The following is an 8,002-nucleotide window of genomic DNA, read 5'->3' as shown; positions in this document are numbered from 1 at the left end:
AGAGAGAGAGAGAGAGAGAGAGAGAGAGAGAGAGAGAGAGAGACTTTGTTGATATGCTTAGTTGGTCTAAAAATCAAAGGACAAGAGAAGAAGAGGAAGAAAAAAAAGAAAGAGAGAATAAGTATTGTTGGTGGAAAGGATAGCAGAAGTTAAGGGTTCAGAATAGGAAGTAAACTAAATAAATACCCTTTTGCTTTCAACCTTTTGTTCCTTATTTATAAGATTCCTATTTCACATATCATCAACATGTGTCCTTCTTATTTATCATGTATTTCAATATTTTTGGTTACAGAAAAAAGTCATCAATCATTATTCTTCAATCATGCGTGATATATCAAATTCTTGCAAATACATAACCATGTGAAAAAACCACACTGTTACACACTTTCACATATAATCTTAACCACACCATGACACCAAACTGTAAATTCTCATTCAGAAAATGATCGAAACTTGAAAAGCATTTTTTTTCTTCCAAACAAAATACTAAAATAGACACATTTGTTTGGTCGGTTAAGAGTTACGTTACAGTCAGAGTCGGCAATGGAATAATTTGACTCTAGTATGATTGATGTTGAGTCCCATTTATATATTTTTTATTGTTTATTTCGTTAAGGTCACGTTTATTTTTATGTATACATAGAGTCGAGGGAGAAGAGTATGTGTTTCATTCATGTGGATAACTATGATTTAGGCCTAACGTTGAATGAGATTCGAATTTCGAGGAGCATAAAGTGTTAGGAACTTATGATTAAGGTCATCGTCTGAGAAATCTACCTTTCATTTTAATTACAAGTCTACCACCTATAAAGAAGACGAAGATTTTATTTTATTTTATTTTTCCTTTTATGATAATTTTATTAAAAACATTTTTCCATATTATTTAAGCCGTTGATAATGATACTCAACAGCTTTTTCTCGTTCCACTAAAAAGAGAGGGCAATGAAATAGACTTACGTTTCAGACTCTTTTTTCTTCTTACCACAACCATACGTTATACATTTGAATATTTAGTTTGGAGTTTTGGAATAAGGTCTAGATATTTCTGTGCATATTCCTTTTGATTTGTAACTTTTTCTGTTTCCATGAAATTATATATCAAACGAACATTAATTTTTAACTAATTTGCTACTCGTTTTCATTTTAAGAAAGTGTCTTATACAGATAACTCATGTTCCATAGTTTTAAGATAGTTTATTTCCTTCTAATTTCTTGATTTTCTTTATTTTATTTATTTAGTACTAGATATTCACTCGTGGTACATTGCAGGACTATTTTTTTGTTTAGAAATACAATTTTTTTTTTTATATTAACTATATATGTATATAATATATTTTGTATTTTTTAATCGTACTATAGTTTTACATCAATACATTCTGTAGTGTATAATTTTCATTGTCTACATGTAGTGGTTTATTATATACAATTTAGGATATCCTTATTATTCATTAAATTTAATTAAATCAACAAATATATTTTTTTGTGATTTTTCTTTTTCATTTACAATGTTGAGATAATAGTATTACATAATATATTCTATTTTATAATTATATGAGTATACTATAATTTGACTTTGTAATTTTGGTTGTTTTATCTCTATATCATTTAACACTTTTGTATTATAGTTGTGCAAGTTGATTAAAATGGTGAAATGTTTTTTTGTAAAGTTTGATTTATATCAATTGTTTCTTATTAGTATGGATGAAAAATCTATATATTAATATATTAGCTACTGAAAAACACTTCGGTGAAGAAGGAATTTTTTTTTTTTAACAATTTGTGTCAGTTTATACCCCAATTTTTAAAAATAAATTGAAGTTATTATCAACAGTTTAATCACTTGGCTTTCAAACACATGAAAATAAGTTATTATCAATATTTTTTTAGAGAATTGATTAATTAAATATAAAATATTTAATGTTAATGGGTATTGGTCTACTTTTGGAAATTTGAATAGGAGAAAATCTTCTTAAATTAGATTCCAAATTTGATATTATTTAAAATAAAAAATAATTGTAAAACTAATATTAATGTCATGATTGTAAAGAAGTTCAAACTCTAGGATTTATTTCATAAATGTCTCTAAAAATGTATATATAGATACTACAGAGTGATTTTTTAGTTAATATTTGGTTGAAGTAAGAAGACAATAATTTTGTATATATGCCAACGCTTTATGTTACAATGATCATGTATTCATGTTTTCAAGTTAGTCATGAACATAGTTTAGAAAATCTCTTTGAAATGTTTTCCAAATAGCTCGTGTCCTACAGCCGAACTTTTATATTCTTTAACAATCATACATTAGAACCTAGCTAAGTTATTCACAATAAAATGTAATCTCTAATGTTTCTTTTAATTTAAATCATCGTTATAAACTATTCATTTAACATATGTCTGCGTGTATGGAAACATTCAAACAAATATTTCACTTGATCTAGATTTGGGTGTCTTTGTTTTTGTTGATCATAGACTACAATAACAATATAAGTCGAGGAAAAATAGAAATTAAAGCAAAAGTGTGACATGTCGTCAACTTGAAGACTCCCAAAAGTTAAAGATTATATAAAATGCAGGATTTTAGTTTAATGTCTTTAGAAAAAGCATACGCGCATGCAATCTGCCTTCATCCCAAAAGATTCCACATTATACTTCCTCCAAGTCGTGAAACTTAAGTTAACCCTACACCCTCTCTATATCTTATCCATCATAGCCACTTTTTCTTTAAAAAATCACAGCCAATTTTAATTCATATCTTTACTTATAATTAAGACTTATTTGGTTAAACATTTCGAACTTAAATGATATAGATATTCAAAGAATTTCTCGTACGTAACTCTTCCCACATTCACTAGACACCAAATCATAAACTTATACACTTAACCACCAGTCAGGACGACGTCAACATAGGAAATCAAAATATTTTGTGAAAAAAAACTCAACAATATAATCTTACTTAAAATAGAGTAAAATTTTAAATGGGAGAACAAATGTCTCTTTAATTTGCTGCTGAAACAGTTCCCGTCTATAAGTGATCGATTTTCATATTAAACCTATTTGGTCTAAAGAAAGACCCTTGCATTTATTTGTTCAAAGGCTTCAAAGTCTGAATCAAGAATTTTCTATAACTGGTTCTTACATAAATACTACTATACTATTTAATTGAAGGCATTAACTGAAAATTGATACTTTGAGTCCTTTTTCCAACTGGAAAGTACGTAGGCTATATATCTAGATAGAAAGATGAACGAAGCGTCGAGAATAATGTAATACAAATGTGTATAATAATTTAAGTGTTGGACATCAGGGAACCTAGCTGAATAATTGCTACTTAGGCTCCTTAGCCTTTTCGTTGCTCACATTAACCTTTTTCGTAGACTTAGCTCACTAGTTGATAATTTTGTATTTTTAAAACAAAAAATTGTATATAGCATTAAAAAAAAAGAGTTGTATACAATACTGTACATCTTATTATCTCAACCTTTTTCCAGATGATAACATTTCTAACTCTGTGCGTTCAAAAATTAAACCGAACTGAACATAAATAAAATCTAGGTTCTTATTCTAGAATGTTTCTCAAAACGTGAAATTACCCGAACCAAACTGGAAAAACGGAACGGATGTCCAAGCCTAACTACACATATTAAAAAAATTTTATTTATTCACGTTTTAAAATATTTTTACTACTCCTTTAGGTTGTTGATATATGATGTATCTAAGTTTTGTCATTCCATTAGTTTCTCTTGCGGTCATAAATCTTTATCTAAGTAATCCATAAATCGATCCCTTGAACCATGGTTTTATAGTTGCACGGATTGAATAAAGATAGATTAACTCGCATTGATAACTTGCTACAATATTCGTAACTTTGTATATGGAGACTTTGTCTATGGAGGAGATCATGTTTTTTTTTGGTTACGTATTTTTATCTAACCTACATTTGTGGAACAACGTAATATAAATGTAAGGCCAAGATGTTACCAATATCCGGAGTATGAAAAGCTAAAGACGGAAGATGGCGTAAACATTCAGAACGTTGATCTTTTCGTGGCCATAGATTTGGCAAAAAAAATCTACGTTATTTGATCTAAGAAACACTTAGTAAATTTCAAAATTTTATTTTAATTTCTTTTGTCAATAAGATGGATTTACTTATTATCATATATTAGTTATATAATAAACTTTCAGGGTTATTTTTTCACATCACACTTGAATAATACTATCATAATCTTCAGAATGTAATAATGTAGTTGTAAGTACTAAAACTTAGTTTGTGACAAAAAAAAAAAAGTACTAACACTTGGTTACCTAAACAATTTGAACATTTAATTCATAGTCAGAAAAAAATTTCACGGTCATGAATTTACTAAAACTTTTTTTCCCCGGTTATATCAGTTTACTCTCTTTTAAAAGTGGATACCTCTGCAAACAACATTTGTTCTTTAGCCAGAGAGTTAAACTGTCAGTATCAAGACAGAGAGATAGTAATTAATGCGAGTTTTTTTTTTTTTCTAAAAGGTTTATTCAAACAAAATACATTGTGAATCACTGAATTGTGATATTGAGAGTTCCATGGTTGATAAAATTAAAAATTAATAATACTCCATATTGTAATCTGTATGACTGTATGCAAAGAAAAGGTGTAGGGTTAAGGCATACACTGTGTTGCAGGCCTTGAAGACGAGAGGACGGTGGCAGAAATGGACCCCTCTTCTTTGCTACTTCTTCTTTCTTTCTTTTTTTTTCTCATTTTTTTTCATGTTTTATTGGTTCTATTGGTTTCTTTTATCAAATTATTCACTTTAGTTTATAGTTAGTACGACGAAAAAAAGAAAAAGTAAACACTCAGGCCAACACTAATATTATCTATCAAGCTTTACCTTTCGTACTAGAACATTGATGATTGAATCAATATTCCTATTCTTACATTGCATTCCTTTTTTCTAGTACATTATATATATTTAATATCAAAAATATATATACCATAATTTTGATATAGTTATCCTATAATGTTTGTTCATTAATCATTAATGAAATCATGTATGAATGTAATGTAGTGCTTCCTTTTTCTATTGGCGATTACAAATTGGCTGCTATTCTCAGTCTTTTACCGGACTAAGAAAACTCATTTCGTGTTATCAAAAGAGAGAAAGAGAGAGAGAGAGAACTCAATTCGACTTTATTTCAGTGTTATACGAAATTCACAATTTATCGTTGCCGCTTGATTGTGCGACACATTTAAATAACATTAAAGTGTAATGCATTCAAACAATGGTACAAGAGAAAACTATTTGAAAGATTTCTGAGGTGAATAAAAATCTATTTTCAGAAAGTATACCATCCTTTTTTGTTGTTGTAAGTTTAGATATAAGTTACAACTTTTATAGAGAAATTATACAAGGGCACATCAATACATATGAGACACTGGTCTAGAGACGTGTATTAAACGGATCACACTTTTATCAGAAAAGAAACACTAGTGTTTAGTGATATAGTCATCTTCATCAAAACAAGCTTTGCAGACAAAATTATTAAAGAATTACAAGAATACAAAATTTTGTGGATGCATTTTTCTCATGTCGATACTTTTTCCAAAGATGCAAAACGATTACACATCGGCTTTATGGTAATGATTTTTCAACAGGTTAGGATACATAATATGATCACTTTACTAAACAACTCCAACCAATCTCGGTTATATCTATTCTTTTTACAACACGTCTATCAATTAGCCTTATATCATATTTCCAGAGAAAATTATGGTAGAAGACATGGAGAAATTATTTCACCTCATGATCGACTCATCAAAGTTTTTGAAAAAAAATGTTCGAGAATAACTCAATGCAATTTGGGATATGGAAGACCAAAATATACGAAAGAGCTCCAAGGGTATGTTTGCCACAAGTTCCATGGCGTACACAAGAGTAAAAATTGACCAAATTAACAAAATAAATATTAACAGATGCTTTTTTGGTTTAATACGATTTGACATTCAATTCAAATAAATTAATAATAGTGACTATACAAAATGTAATACTACTTATCAATATAAACAAAAAGCTAAAGTTTTTTGTTTTTGATAATTATGGTTTCATAACTTAGGTTCTCATTTATATATATTTAAATACTAAATTCTGAAAAGAATTTTCCAAGTCTCTATCTATGAATAGTAAAAATAGAATGAAAAACACTGTTTGAAGAGAAAGAATGAGAAATCCTAACATATGGGAATTTTAAAGGAAAATCAAAATAAAAAAATCAGTGGAATTGGTGAAACTAAAGGAGTAAACAACAAGGCATCATGAAGATACGGATAGAGAAGGGAAGAAGNTGTCGACACATTGATCGTAGCTGCTCTTGTTAACTTGGAGAATGCTATGACGCGTTCGATTGAATCCGAAATCTAACAGTTTTAGAAAACATGTTTTAGTTGAAAGGGATGAACAATAAACAAGAAAGTGACAAAGAAAGAATAGATAAAGAAATTTTACTGACAAAGCCAATCGCCGGAGTAGAAACGTTGGTGGTTGGCCCAATCAGAGTAGTTAACGTCGGAGTTCCAACTGTATCTTCCACCGCCTACTCTGTGAAGACTTGATTCCACTTCTACTATGATTAATATCACCACTGTAACATATATTAATGCCCATAATTGTTTCCCCATCTTCTTTTTTTTTTTTTTTTTTTTTTTTTTTTTTTTTTTTTTTTTTTTTCACATTATAGTACTATAAGACAAAATTTCTATCTATCTTAACAATTTGAGCAATACAGCTTATCAAATGGGGTCAGCTATATATAGATAATATATGTATATACCTTTTTTTTTTTCTTGAAGATATTATAACGGGGGATCTTTTCTCTGACCTCCCCAAATAATGATATCAAGTATATCAACATAGAAGATGTGAGCTCAAAACCAACTGATTTAGTGATTTTCATATGATATTCAACAAATCAAAAGAAGAATAAATAGTAGTAAAAGAGAAAAAGATAAAAGAAATGGAAAGAAAATCTAAAAATAAGAGAGAGCTTAAATGGAAGTTGTTCTGGAGTCGACAAGTCTCGATCGTGAGTTCGATTAGATAGATGGTGAAGATATATATATGTGAGGCATTTATGACGCAGACCATCTCTAACCCATCTCCATTTCTGTCTCCAAACTCTATTTTTGAAAAAAAATTTCTCCAACCCCACTCTATTTCCATCTCCAAAATGGAGATCTCTATATTTATCTCTATATTTGGAGACTTTTAATTTATTTCTCCATTTTACAGCTGAGCTTTTTTATTTATAAATCAGTCCTTTAAATTTATATATATTTAGATTTTATATCCAAATACAGTTAATTATTATTACTTTATACTTAAACTTATAAATAATAATTTTAAAATTCAACAATAGCATATATTACATAGAAAATAGATAATTCCAAAAAAGGATACAAAATAGCATATGTCTTAAACTAAAAACTAAAAACAACTTAATACAACAAAGACTAATAATTGATCATTTGTGGGAAAAACACTCTATGGATGCATAAACAAAAAATATTTCATATGAATGTTGTGTAATGTATTGTTGTTCAATAATAAATTTTAAATATAAATTATATACTAATTTATTTTTTTGCTAAAAATAAAATATTTTGATCAAATTTGTAATTTTAATAATTAAAGGATCATTATATAAATTAATAATAAGATAGAAAAATAATATTCTAAGAATATTCTTTTGTGCTTGTGGGGGGTGTGCCACGACGAAACAAGGAAATGAAAGGCCGCTTTGCGTTGGAATCAAAAATAGAGAAATAAATTGGAAGAAAACCATCTTTAAAATAGAGTTACTCCAAAATAGAATAAAAAATGAAGAAATGGGTTGGAGATGTCAGTATTTATCAATTGACCCCACTTTTTTTCTCCGTCATAACAGTACAAAACCTTGAACATAGTTTGATATTTTGATACAACGATCTCACTAAATTACAAATCAATGGACGATGTCA

This window comes from Camelina sativa, chromosome 7, assembly GCF_000633955.1.
Source record: "Camelina sativa cultivar DH55 chromosome 7, Cs, whole genome shotgun sequence".
NCBI lineage: Eukaryota > Viridiplantae > Streptophyta > Magnoliopsida > Brassicales > Brassicaceae > Camelina > Camelina sativa.
The sequence above is the reverse complement of the archived record's forward strand: the minus strand, read 5'-3'. Positions refer to the sequence as shown.